The sequence below is a fragment of the Tauraco erythrolophus genome, chromosome W (assembly GCF_009769465.1).
Source record: "Tauraco erythrolophus isolate bTauEry1 chromosome W, bTauEry1.pri, whole genome shotgun sequence".
NCBI classification, from domain to species: Eukaryota; Metazoa; Chordata; class Aves; order Musophagiformes; family Musophagidae; genus Tauraco; species Tauraco erythrolophus.
The window spans coordinates 22,668,627-22,682,875 of record NC_141497.1 but is presented as its reverse complement, the minus strand read 5'-3'; the positions used below and the strand labels follow the sequence as shown (position 1 = coordinate 22,682,875).

The 14,249-nt window shown below is 45.2% G+C and overlaps 1 protein-coding gene across 1 annotated transcript in view; it reads right to left on the bottom strand.

Annotated features, from left to right (window-relative positions):
- LOC104382631 (A disintegrin and metalloproteinase with thrombospondin motifs 6-like) overlaps positions 1 to 14,249 on the bottom strand; it is a 318,804-nt gene that overhangs the window by 279,719 nt on the left and 24,836 nt on the right. The window lies entirely within an intron of this gene.

Genomic DNA, 14,249 nt, shown 5'->3' with positions numbered 1-14,249 from the left:
GACAGTGACAGGTAGGAGACAACCAGATGTCCACTCAAGGACAGGCCAGGCTGGAACCGATTTGGTTTTTGTTTGCTTGCTTTTATTCGCCTAATAAATTGTAAACTTTAATTGGAGTTCTGTTTGGGACTCAATCATTTATCACATCCTAGATTTAGAAAAACCCTTAAAATTGCATTAACATTTACCATGGCTATCAGAAAGTAAAAGAAAGCAACAATGAAAAAAAGTCAGATAAACACTGTAATTAACCCCAAAGTAACGATTACAAAAGCAAGAAATTAGGTTTTAAGTTGCAACTGAAAAGAAATCCAAATGTGTATAGACATGGAGTTCACAACTATGGTACCCAAGTTTTCCTAAGTCAGTTCTCTAAAGATCCTAGGTGACGATGAAAGGTGAAGACATGAAAGCACACAAATAGAAAAAGATCTCAAAACGCAATAGAAAACTACTTATGTAAGATGCAACTGTGAGAATATTTTCAAGTGAAGTGTTACCCAACAATAAAGGGGTTAAAGTTTTTGTGTAAGAGTTTCATGAAGGGTTCAGTCGGCAGTAGGTGATTTACGCATACCTAAAAGAAACTAACAAGATGATCATCCTTAAAGCTGTCAGGAGTGATTAAAAGGGAGACTCTTTATCAAGAACTGTCTGCCCTTGGAGGGAACATCCCAGAAACTGCATAAACTTTATTATGATGTTTTTCTGAACTGTGAACATGCAGTGACTTGGGGGAAAAAGTAATTCCAGCAGGGGGAGATCGTGACCACCGACTCACGGACCACCTACCCTAAATACACTCCAGACCCAAAAGAAAGGGGCGGAGGAAGAGAACTGAGCATGCGAAGTAATTTACATGTAAAGTGAGAGAAAATAACCAATTGTTTAATAATATGTAAATATGTTATGAATATGCATGTTGTAGTATATAACTAATTTTCTGTCCAGAAGCCGGGTGTGCACGCTAGGAGGAGAAATCCCCCGTGCACCCAGCGCTGCAATAAAGAATACCTGCTTTCTAAAACTCCAGAACGAGTCTTGGAAAGTACAATTTCCTTTTCAGGTATCAGAAGGACTATGTGCTCCTTTTTCTTACTATTTTAACAACATCATTTAATGTATATACAAGCATTTTTTAATTTTAAAATACACTGACTGTAAAGTCTGGCATGAGTAAAACCACTACATGAGGCAGCATGTAGTAGAGCCATCCCTAAATAATCTGCCACTTTGCAGCTTTCATATGTCAATTTTTGTTGTTTCTCCATCCTATCCAAATGCAGTCTGTATATTTGTAACAAGGGTTGTTTGGGTTTTTTTTTTGTTTTGAGAGGGTTGTTTTTTAAATTCTTACAACTCCAAAGCAGGTAAAGAAATTTTATTCATACTTCCAACAAAACAGAATTTCAACTTTAGGCTCAAATACAAGCATACAGTTTTTCAGTAGAAAAGCATATTTCTTAAAATGGTGCAAATGCAAAAATAATGGATCATAACAAAAATTATTTTGCAACCTTAATGTAGTGCATGCTATTAGGCATCAGGCAAAATAAGTGTTTCAATAAACTATGCAGTCAAACACGGATACTGCAGAAAGCAGTCCATAATATAAAAAATGTGTTGCAAATTGGAAGATTTTAACATGCCATTGTTGTCTAGCCATGAAAGAGTTAAAGGTTTAAGTGAAGATTTGCTTGAATTTGATAAGACTTAGGTTAGTGGCCTGCTTGTACGTATATAGTAGCCTATTTGAGATAAAGAAAATACATACATAATGCCCGAAAAGAGGATGATGAGCTTTGAAGTGACAAGTCATCCTTAAGTGTGATGGGTTGATGTAAAGGGGTTCTGGTGGTGGGAGAGGGGCTTTGCTCCCTGTGACTTCCCTGGTTTTGGAACTGGGTCAGACCCGGTTCTGGCCACCAGATCAGACTCCCATCCCTCTCGGGGTTGAGCCAATCGGTGCCTCTGCGAATTGCCCTATTTAATTTGGGACGAAGGAACCAGAAAAGGTGCTTTACCCAGCAGTGAGGAGAGAAGGGAGGAGGGCACTGCCCCGCTCCCTGGCTCCTGGCCAGGGGCTGCCCGCGCTGGGCCGGCACCACACGCTGAGGATGGCCGTGGGGGAGCTGCTTGGGGAACTCGGGGAGCGCCCCGCTCCCAGGGTGCCACTGGGCCGAGTTCACCCAGAGAGGACTGAGATCTGAGAGAAACGGCCACATCAACACCAGGTCAGTGAAGATGGAATGGGACAAGGTGTGCCAGAGCTGAGTTTCCCCTGCAACCGGTGGCAAGACGGCAGCGGCCCCCTGCAGCCAGGACAGACTCGGTGGAGCGGAGACCCACTCACAGCCCGTGGAGAAGCCACGTTGAAGAAGAGATGCCTGAGCCTGAGGATGGTCATGGAGCATGGGATGCACGACATGGTAGAGACGCATCTAGAGTCCGTGTGACGACCCACACTGGAGCGAGTGGCAACTCCCTAAGGATCCGTGACTGTGGTAAAAACCCGCACTGGAGCAATCCGATGGGTCAGAAGTCAGTGGATTGCCTCGTGAGTAGGGGATCCACTGGGGCAGGGAAAAGGGTGTAAGGACTCCTCCTTTAAGAAAGGAGCAGCAGGAACAACATGGGATGAACTGACCTGTACTCCCTCATTCCCTGTCCCCCTGCGCCGCTGGGGAAGGAGGTAGAGCCGGGAAGAAAAGGAAAGGGGAGGAGGTGTTGTTTTTAAGATCTGACTTTGTTTCTCTTTATCCTCCCAAGTAACTGGTTTTGTTTTCTCTTTATCCTTTCAAGTAACTGTTAATAAATTGTTTTGCTTTATTCCCAAGCCCAGTCTGTTTTGCCCGGGACCATGGCTGGTGGGTGCTCCCTCTGTTCTTGTCTCGACCTTGTTGGAGATATCCCTGTTCCTTGCAGGGGGGTTGGACTAGATGACCTTTGAAGGTCCCTTCCAGCCCTAACCATTCTATGATTCTATGATTCTATGATTCTATGACCCTCAGTCCTTTTATTATATTTTTCTCCTCTCCACTTCACTGGGAAGGAGTGAGAGAGCAGCTGTGTGGAGTTTAGTTGCCAGATCGGCCTAAACCACGACATTAAGAAAAGAACATCCTGGAAAAATATGTATTGATGCAAAAATGTACTAGACATTGTTTCTTTATAGATAATGAAGGAGCCTTCGAAAAATACCTCAAGAGGAGGACACGCGTCTTGTAAGTCCAAAACATCTGGCTGTTAATCATGAAAGAAGGAGCCAAAGCAAGGACTTCAAAGACTGATAGGGAAAACATCTTGTTATGAGAAAAGGTTAACGAGATTGGAAGAATATCACAAATATTAAGTCAGCAAGAAACAGCGAAAGGTAATTCCGGCAGGGGGAGATCGCGACCACCAACTCACAGACCACCTGCCCTAAACATACTCCAGACCCAAAAGAAAGGGGCAGAGGAAGAGGACTGAGCATGTGAAGTAATTTACATGTAAAGCGCGAGAAAATTAACCAATAGTTTAAGAGAATAACACCGAATATGCAAATATGCTAATACATACTGCATAAATGTTCACTGAATTTTGGAAGGGATGTGCTGTCTTGGGACAGGCACCCATCTTTGCACAAAAATGTATTAAAGCAGTATCTCAGCTCAGCGTGTGTATTGGCTTATTGCACACTAGGTGAACTGTGGGAAAATAATCCAAATTGGGGAAATGGAGAAACACTGCTTCGCAAAGTTCAGCTCAAAAGCTGCAATATTAAAGGTAGCTCTGAGGCAAGGCGCAGCTGCTGCTCCCAGGAACACAATGCGGTTGGCATGGACAAGGCCTGCCCTGGCCGAACAGAACATGCAATGTCCTTGAAATGGGGAGCAGAGTGGTATGAAGGTACCATGGCTCGTCCCTGTTCTCAGGGATAGAAGAATGGCTGGCAAAGGGAACCGCACAACTGTCAAAGAAGACGAATCACGGCCCTCACCTCAACAATGGTGAACCTAGCCAAGCATTCACCTAGGCGATTTGAGCATGTTAATATTTAACAAGTTGCCACATGGTTGGCCTTTGGGGTGAACTTTGCTCATTATAGTATCATTATAATACCAAAACACAACTCCATCTCAAAAGCTACCCACCTCCGGGCTGCGACCACCCCTCACTGAGCGTGCGCTCTGAAATTTGTTTAACCTGTACCTTTAAATCGAAGCAAGGAAAATTTACACCAATCCTAACAAAGGTATGTATGACTAGAGTCACTCACGCTCCACCTAAAAGTAATGAAATAGTATAAAATGGCTAAAGAGAAGGGGGATGTTAGGGAGAAGATCCCCATCAAAACGTCTGGGATCAGTCGATGGGCTGAACCTCTCCTCTCCCCCCCATAGGGACGCCTATTGGGTAAGAGCTCTGTGTTATGTGCACTTAGTTACTAACACCTTGCTAGCTAGATAGTATTATCACTGATCAGTAATAGTTTTATATTATTCTAAATCAAATCTGTTTTCACAGTCAGTCCCTGTCACTGGCTATCTTTGAATCTGTATCCTGTCACGAGCATATGTAATAAAAGTAAATATATAAGTTTCTGGAAACTTCATGATTAATATAAGGAATTTGGCCCATGGTACTGCTGGTGGGGTCCCTGAATAGATTAGGCGAACACCCTCCGATTCCGTGGGCTGCCAGAGGGCAGGAGGAGTCAGACACAAGGGTCTTGTCCTTCTTGGGAAACTGGTATACTGGTCAAATTACCTCCTGACCTCTATTGGTGCTGGGTCCTTAGATAGGTTAGATGAACACCCTCCAATTTCGTGGGCTGCCCAGAAAAGGCAGGGGGAGTCGGACACAAGGGTCTTGCCTGACCTGGGAAACCGATAGACTGGTCAGTCTGACATTTCTCAATGCATTCTACCACTTTCTCTTCATCCTTCCAATACTTTTGAGCCCACTCCTTCCCAGCTTGGGAAGGGGCACATTTATGTTTTCGCAGCAGTTTATCCATGGCTATCCTGCCGACTACGCCAATTTTACTGTCACGTTATGATGTCAGGCTGAGCAGCGATTTAAAGAGGGTAAGGGTATTTGTGCAGTACTTGGAGCCTGTTTGTCTTGTGCACAGAAAGAAGCTAAAGATCTTTCTGCCCCCTCCAAACAAATTGCAGATGTAGAATATGCTGCTTTAAAATCAGAAAATGAGACACTGAAATCATAGAATCATAGAATCATAGAATCATTAGGGTTGGAAGGGACCTTAAAGATCATCTAGTTCCAACTCCCCTGCCATGGGCAGAGATACCCTCCACTACATCAGGTTGCCCAAAGCCTCATCCAACCTGGCCTTGAACACTTCCAGGGATGGGGCATCCACAACTTCTCTGGGCAACCTGTTCCACTGCCTCACCACCCTCTGAGTGAAAAATTTCTTTCTTATACCTAACCTAAATCTGCCCTCTTTCAGTTTAAAGCCATTGCCCCTTGTCCCATCACTACATGCCCTTGTAAAAAGTCCCTCTCCAGCTTTCCTGAAGGCCCCCTTTAGGTACTGGAAAGCTGCGATAAGATCACCCCGGAGCCTTCTCTTCTCCAGGCTGAACAGCCCCAACTCTCTCAGCCTGTCTTCATAGCAGAGGTGTTCCAGCCCTCAGATCATCTTCTTGGCCCTCCTCTGGACTCGTTCCAGTAGCTCTATGTCCTTCTTGTGTTGGGGACTCCAGAGCTGAACACAGTACTCCAGGTGGGGTCTCACGAGAGCAGAGTAGAGGGGCAGAATCACTTCCCTCGACCTGCTGGCCACACTCCTTTTGATACAGCCCAGGATACGGTTGGCTTTCTGGGCTGCCAGCGCACATTGCCGGCTCATGTTGAGCTTCTCATCCACCAGCACTCCCAAGTCCTTTTCCTCAGGGCTGCTCTCAATCCATTCTCTGCCCAGCCTGTACTTGTGCATGGGATTGCCCCGACCCACGTGCAGGACCTTGCACTTGGCCTTGTTGAACTTCATGAGGTTCTCACAGGCCCATCTCTCCAGCCTGTCAAGGTCCCTCTGGATGGCATCCCTTCCCTCCAGCGTGTCCACAACACCACACAGCTTGGTGTCATCTGCAAACTTGCTGAGGGTGCACTCAATCCCACTGTCCATGTCTCCAACAAAGAGGTTAAATAGCACTGGTCCCAGTACCGACCCCTGAGGAACACCACTCGTCACAGGCCTCCACGTGGACATTGAACCGTTGACCACAACTCTTTGAGTGCGACCATCCAGCCAATTCCTTATCAACTGAGTAGTCCATCCATCGAAACCACGTCTTTCCAGTTTAGAGATAAGGATGTCGTGTGGGACAGTATCAAATGCTTTGGATAAGTCCAGGTAGACGATGTCAGTTGCTCTTCCCCTATCCCTCAATGCTGTAACCTCATCGTAGAAGGCCACCAAATTAGCCAGGCAGGATTTGCCCTTAGTGAAGCCATGTTGGCTGTCACCAATCACCTCCTTGTTTTCTATGTGCCTTAGCATAGTCGCCAGGAGAATCTGCTCCATGATCTTGCCAGGCACAGAGGTGAGACTGACTGGCCTGTAGTTCCCTGGGTCTTTTTTTTTTTTCCCCTTTTTAAAGATGGGGGCTATGTTTCCCTTTTTCCAGTCATTGGGAACTTCACCAGATTGCCACGACTTCTGAAATATGATGGATAGTGGCTTAGCAACTTCATCTGCCAGCTCCCTCAGGACCCGCGGATGCACCTCATCCTGTCCCATGGACTTGTCCACCTTCAGGTTCTTTAGATGGTCTCGAATCTGGTCTTCTCCTACAGTGGGCGAATCATCATTAGCTAATCATCATTAGCTTTTGAGAGGGTGTCCCAGTTTTAGCTGGGACAGAGGTTTTTTTTTTTAACAGCCAGAAGAGCTCCGTGTTTTGGTTTTACTCAGAGGCTCACTCTGAGAAGAATGTTGATAGCAAGCTGATGTTTGTGGTTGGAAGTGAAAGTCCAAGGACTTTTCAGTGTGCGGAGTACAGAAACACGGCGGGATAAGGGGGGAGCATAGCTGGGACAAGGGGGACACGATTCCCCTTGTCATTTGTGGTGGAACTTAAGACTGAGGGCCAAACTGACCAATCAGTATTCCATATCATGCAGCGTCATGCCCAGTATAAAAGTGAGGGGCAGCCGGGAAGAAGGGCTTTTGCGCTTTGGCTCTTTTGCGCTTTGGCTTTTGCGCTTGCTGCGCTTTCGCTCTGTTGCTTTTCCTTCCTTCTCTCTCTCTCTCTCTCTCTCTCTGCCCCTCTCTATTTCGGGGCCTCGCGTTCATCCGGGATTGCAGCTTCGGGACGAGACGGGCTTCGCATACGAGGGGGTGGTGAGCACCTACACTGTATTAAATCATCTGTATTAAATCATTCTTATCTCAACCCACGGGTTTCCCGTTTATCCTTTAATTCTCTTCCTCATTCCTGGGGGTGGGGGAGGGGGAGTGACCAGCTGTGTGTGTGAGGTGGTTTACAGCCTAACCCACGACAGAGGGAGACAAAAGAAAAACTGGAAAACCAAAATGATAAACTTGTAACTGAGAATGATCAACTTAGGACTGAAAATGATCATTTTAAAACTGAATTGGACCACCTTAAAACTCTGCTTGCTGCAGCGCAGCACAGAGAGAAGCAGTTGTTGGAAAAACAATCCTCTGTTTCAATCAAACAAGTCCGTAAGTCAGTACACTACACGGACCCTGAGACTTGGGACGGGGACATTTGGAGTGATAGTGATGACACTGAAATCATGGGGACTCCCAATCTCAACTCTCAGCCACTTCCTTTAAGACCTTTAGTTAAGATTGAAACTGCTGCTGATAACAATGAAGAAATTCACATCACTGTGCAAACAGTCCCCTGGTCTCCCACTGAATTGGCAAAATTAAAACAAAAATACTCCAGACACCCAGAGGAGTCAGAAACGGAATATGTGTGGCGAATCTCTCTCACGGGGGGAGATCGGATTTTACTAAGTGAGGAGGAGGCAGAAGGATACTGGGGTCCTGGCCTGTTTTTAACTGCTATACCTGGAAATCATTATTGTTCCTTAACTGCATGAGTGGCATACTGGGCAGGTGGTATAGATCCTCAGGAAAAAGGTGATCTGCTGAGAATTACCACTATGGGGTTCTCTGATTTGGCTTCCTCAGTGCAAAAGGTGGCATGCACACAAGCAATGCATGAGAGAGACCCGACAAGAAAATCCTCATTGTTGGCTCCCATTGATGGAGCACAACTAACACCTCTAATTCATGGTCTCCCTGATAGTTTTAAAATGTCTTTAATAACTGAAAAAGCTGCTGAGGATCTAAGCATAAATCCCAGTCACCACAAAGTGAAGGCTGTTGAAATTGAAGGAGCTGTAAAAGAATGTCCGACAGCAAAACCAGCTCTGTGGCTTCCAGGAGAGAAAAAACTAACCCATGCTGGAGTGCCAGTCGGTGCTGCCTGTACTGACACATTAACCTTTGATTTGCTGTATGGCCCGTCATGGAAATTGCCTGATGGTTCCTTAAGGAGTTTTGCAGGGCAGAATGATGAAGATCGGCTGTGGGTTCACTCTGATTTTGTAAACCTGAACTTGTTAGAAGTGTCTATTCCTTTGCCCCCATCCCAGATCACAAATACAAAACAGAATCCTCTGCCAGCTGCAGCGCAGGCAGGAATTGATGGAGTGGTGAAAGACCTAGAGGAGCGAGATATTATCACTCGCACTCACTCCCCCTATAACTCTCCTGTCTGGCCGGTTAAAAAGCCGAATGGACAGTGGAGGCTCACTATCGATTACAGGCAATTGAATGCCAACACTGCACCTTTAACAGCAACTGTACCAAACATTGCAGATGGTGGATAATACTCTCATTTTAACTAACATTTGCTGGTTGTATTTGCAACCAAGCATGGTTTCTTTTTTTTTTTTTTTCTCTCTTTCAGGAATCTTGGATAAACTGCATGTGGACAAGTGGATATACCTCCTATTAATATTAATTTTAGCTGTAATACTATTCATACTGGTCACAATAATCTGGTAACCTAAATTCTAAAAAAAACCCGACTAATCAACAAGTTGGGTTTGTGATATTATTCCACATCTTACCCTTGATTTGTAACCAAAAGACCGAGAATGGCCACTGTCTCAAGCTTTCATTCAATATACAAACAATATGGGATGACATCCCAGCAACAACCCTCCTAATTTAGCCACTGTAGTGATGCATAACACTGAAATATACCACCCACGAGTGGAAATGGGACAGAAATGAATGGTTTATGTCCTAACAGGAACAATTGGGAAAAAATACCCAAATAGAATGCAGGAAAATCAGTGAGTCAATGCATGAAAAAGCTTCCCAAATTATGATTTCTAGCAATCTATTAGAGATAGAATGGTCAAAATTCAATCCGAACATCACAACTAAATCTTGTTCCACCAAATAATGGAATTGTGTCAGATATGACTCCACCATAATGTGTTGCTGCAAATGGCATAGCAGCAGCAACACATTAGACCTCAGTACAGTAAACATTGAAGTCACCGAATCTTGTATCAGTGAACAAGGGAACTGTTGGCACAATTTTATCTTATTAAACCTGTTTATGTGACATATCATTGGCAGCAAAAGCAACCTGCCCCGCTGGGCCTAACATTTAAATTCAAAATGAATGCTGTGGCCAAACCCTTAATGATGCTTGTTGCAGTAGTCACATATCATGGCACAGATACCCTGATCACCTTGAATAACAAAGATGGAATTATACCCTTTTTCACTGTAGTACATGGTGATAACATTACTGTGCAATGTAAATTGATTAGTGAATCTCTCGCTGAACCTGTAAATAGTTATGGGACTGGATCCCAAGGTCCTATCATATTATGTGAGGACCAAAACCAAGATTGCTGGTTAAATTTGATCTCTGTACAAGATCCTTATAGGGTCACGTACAACAAAAACCACACGAAATACTGGTGAGAATTAAAAAAAAATGGTACCAAATCGCTCATTATAACCAACCCAAAAATTTCTGAAATTGAACCATATGTGCTCAGAAACACAGGCCAGCAACAAATGCTGTTTAACCCGTCATGGTCTCTCCAACGAGTTGAATTATTGATGCAAAATAACATTTCAGGAGTCCAGCCAGCCTGCTCATCATTTCTAAAAACCTCTTATGAAGGATGGACAACCTGGCTACTGAAACGAACCCTAAAGCGAACAAGAAGGGACCTAACTGGTATCCTGGGAACAGGATTGGGAATTCTAAATAGCATGGATTCTGAAGTATTGATAAACAAACTAGTCACCACGATCAGTGACTTGAATAAATTGGAGCATCTTTTACGATCTTCCCTATTGGCTTTGGAAACTAACCAATGGCTTTTAACAGATATATTAAGAAAGTGGGAAAAGGTAAATAAAAGAGATCATAAACTGACAGACTGGTCTCTCTGACCTCATAACGTGACAGTGAACGAACCCTAGATTTGGGAAAAAACATCTCTAAATATTTACTTTATTATTGAAATTATAAGTTATAAACCAAATTCCATTTGACATCCCAGTTGTGCCTGCCTACTCCATGGCTTAGACATATCCTTTCTTTGGAAAACGACCTAGATGTTATTACTGTTTTGCACAGAATATAAAGAAATAAAATCTGTCTCTTCTAGAGGCTAATCCCACAAAGCATTCTGCAAGATAACCCAGTGACCTTAAATCCCATTGAAGCAATTGGAATTTGAAGGTGCTCAACTTCTTAGCAAGGCCTTAATGATTTCAGCTATATTTCATAAAACATTGTAAACTTGATGACAATATATACACACAAAACTATTAATTTTATCATTTTTTATTTTAAAAATATTCTTATGTCTAACTGCTTAAAATGTAATTTATGTTATGAAAACCAGCCACAATTCTATCCCATATTCTTATCTGAACCTAAACTATCTGTCAAATAGGGAAATATTTTTATCTCTGCCTCTCAAATTCTTCTCTTGTATTTGCCACTGTAATTCTACTATCTATTATTGTCCTGGTTTTAGCTGGGACAGTGTTAGCTCTTCTTTTTAGCAGCTAGAAGAGCTCCGTGTTTTGGTTTTACTCAGAGGCTCGCTCTGAGAAGAATGTTGATAGCAAGCTGATGTTTGTGGTTGGAAGTGAAACTCCAAGGACTTTTCAGTGTGCCGTGTTCTGGCTGGAGTGCAGAAGCACGGTGGGATAAGGGGGGAGCATAGCCGGGATAAGAGGGCCACGATTCCCCTTGTGATTTGTGGTGGAACTTAAGACTGAGGGCCAAACTGGCCAATTAGTATTCCATACCATGCAGCGTCATGCCCAGTATAAAAGTGAGGGACAGCTGGAAAGAAGGGCTTTTTGCGCTTTGGCTCTTTCGCTGCTTTTGCTCTTTTGCGCTTCAACGCTATTGCTCTATTGCCTTTTGTCATGGTTTGATGGGGGGGGGGGGGGGCGGTTCTGGTGGCAAGAGAGGGGCTTTGCTCCCTGTGACCTCCCTGGTTTTGGAACCGGGTCAGACCTGGTTCTGGCCACCAGATCGGACTCCCATCCCCCTCGGGGTTGAGCCAATAGGGCGCCTCTGCGAATTGCCCTATTTAAGTCAGGACAAAGGAACCAGAAAAGGTGCTTTGCCCAGGAGCGAGGAGAGAAGGGAGGAGGGCACTGCCCCTGCTCCCTGGCTCCCGGCCGGGGGGCTGCCTGCGTCGGGCCGGCGCCGCCCATGGAGAATGGTAGTGGCGGAGCTGGCTGGGAAACTCAAGGAGCACCCCACTCCCAGGGTGCCCACTGGGCTGAGTTCACCTGGAGAGGACTGAGACCTGAGAGAAACAGCTGCATCGATACCAGGTCAGTGAGGATGGAGCGGGAGGAGGTGTGCCGGAGCTGAGTTTCCCCTGCAGCTGGTGGTGAGATAGCAGGCGGCCCCCCTGCAACCAGGACGGCCTCGGTGGAGTAGACACCCACTTTCAGCCTGTGGAGAGAAGATGCCTGAGCCTGAGGATGGCCGTGTTGGGATGCACGACAAGGCAGAGAGGCATCTGGAGTCTGCGTGACGACCCACGCCGGAGCGAGTGGCTACAACTCCCTAAGAATCCACGACTGTGGTAAAGCCCACACTGGGGCAATCTGATGGGGAAGGATTGCTTCCTGTGGGCTGGACTCACACTGGAGAAGTTTGTGGATTTTTCCTCGTGAGTAGGGGATCCACTGGAGCAGGGGAAAAGGGTGTAAGGACTCCTCCTCCTTTAAGAAAGAAGCAGCAGTAACAGCACGGAATGAACTGACCTGCACTCCCCCAGTCCCTGCCCCCTGCGCCGCTGGAAGAGGAGGTAGAGCCGGGAGGAAAAGGAAAGTGCGGGGGGGGGGAAGGAAGGTGTCGGTTTTAAGATCTGGCTTTGTTTCTTTTTATCCTCTCAAGTAACCGGTTTTGTTTCCCTTTGTCCTTTTAAGCAACCATTAATAAACTGTTTTGCTTTAAGAAAGCCAAGTCTGTTTTGCCCAGGAACATGGTTGGTGGGTGCTCCCTCTGTTCTTGTCTCGACCCTCAGTCCCTTTATTATATTTTTCTCCTCTCCTGTGTGAGTTTTAGTTGCTGGATCGGCCTAAAACCATGACACCTTTTTTTTCCCCTCTCTCTCCCAGTACTCCCACTCTCGGAGTACTATCTCTCTCTCCCCCTCTCTATTTCAGGGCCTCACGTTTGTCCGGGATTGCAGCTTCGGGACGAGATGGGCTTCGCATACGAGGGGGTGGTGAGCATCTACACTGTGTATTACTCATCTGTATTAAATTGTTCTTATCTCAATCCACGGGTTTCCCGTTTATCCTTTAATTCTCTCCCTCATCCCTGGGGCTGGGGGAGGGTGAGTGAGCGACTGTGTAGGGTTTGGTTGCCGGAGCGGCCTAACCCACGACAATTATGAAGTAGTCCATCACTTGCTCATATCAACCAATTCTGATAATCCATTCTGCAAACTCCTTACACCACTTTCTGGCAATTATTGCCATTTCTCAGAAAGGTCAAAAATAACACTCCCCTTGTCTCTATGAACACTTCAAAGTCCTGACCACTTCCCTGATACAGAACAGGTACATAATAAATTTAGGTCCAGAATACAGTAGGGTAAACTTGCCACACTGAATAGTAGGCACAGTTACGCAAGCAGATTCCTCCCAGCATGTTGTACTGGCAAAAGTGTTCTGAAGGTCTCCCAGACAAAATAAATTATATACTGGAAAAAATACAGTTACATTTTTATTTCAACTGCATCTAGATTTTTAAAATAAATAAATAAAAAACAACCACAAAACTGGAGCATTCAAAACTTCCAAAAACAGTCAAATGCCCCAAAAATTTACTCTACTAGAAAAAAGTTATTACTATAAACCTGGCTTTAGTCCTAGGGTCTAAAAGTTGAGAAACTGAAAATTAATATTTTATTTTACTTTTTAAAATATTCTGGAGATGCTTTAGATGCCATGCGACTTTGGGATAAAGCTGAAACGGAGCTCAGAAAACGAGTTTAAAATGTTTTGGAACCCAGGAGGAAAGCATTAAAAATTGCACATCAGAAAAATATAGAATGGTTTGGGTTGAAAGAGACCTTAAAGATCATCTAGTTCCAACCCTCCTGCCATGGGCAGGGACACCTTCCACTAGACCAGGTTGCTCAAAGACCCATCCAACCCGGCCTTGAACACTGCCAGGGATGGGGCAGCCACAACTTCTCTGGGCAACCTGTTCCAGTGCCTCACCACCCTCAATGTAAAAGATTTCTTCCTTAGATCTAATCTAAATCTCCCCTTTTTCAGTTTAAAGCCATCACCCTGTGTCCTGTCACTACATGCCCTTGTAAAAAGTCCCTCTCCAGCTTTCCTGTAGGCCCCCTTTAGGTACTGGAAGGCTGCTATAAGATCACCCCAGAGCCTTCTCTTCTCCAGGCTGAACAGCCCCAACTCTCTCAGCCTGTCTTCATAGCAGAGGTGTTCCAGCCCTCAGATCAACTTCGTGGCCCTCCTCTGGACTCACTCCAACAGCTCCATGTCCTTCTTGTGTTGGTGGCCTCAGAGCTGAACACAGTACTCCAGGTGGGGTCTCACAAGAGCAGAGTAGAGGGGCAGAATCACCTCCCTCGACCTGCTGGCCACGCTCTTTTTGATACAGCCCAGGATACGGTTGGCTTTCTGGGCTGCCAGCGCACATTGC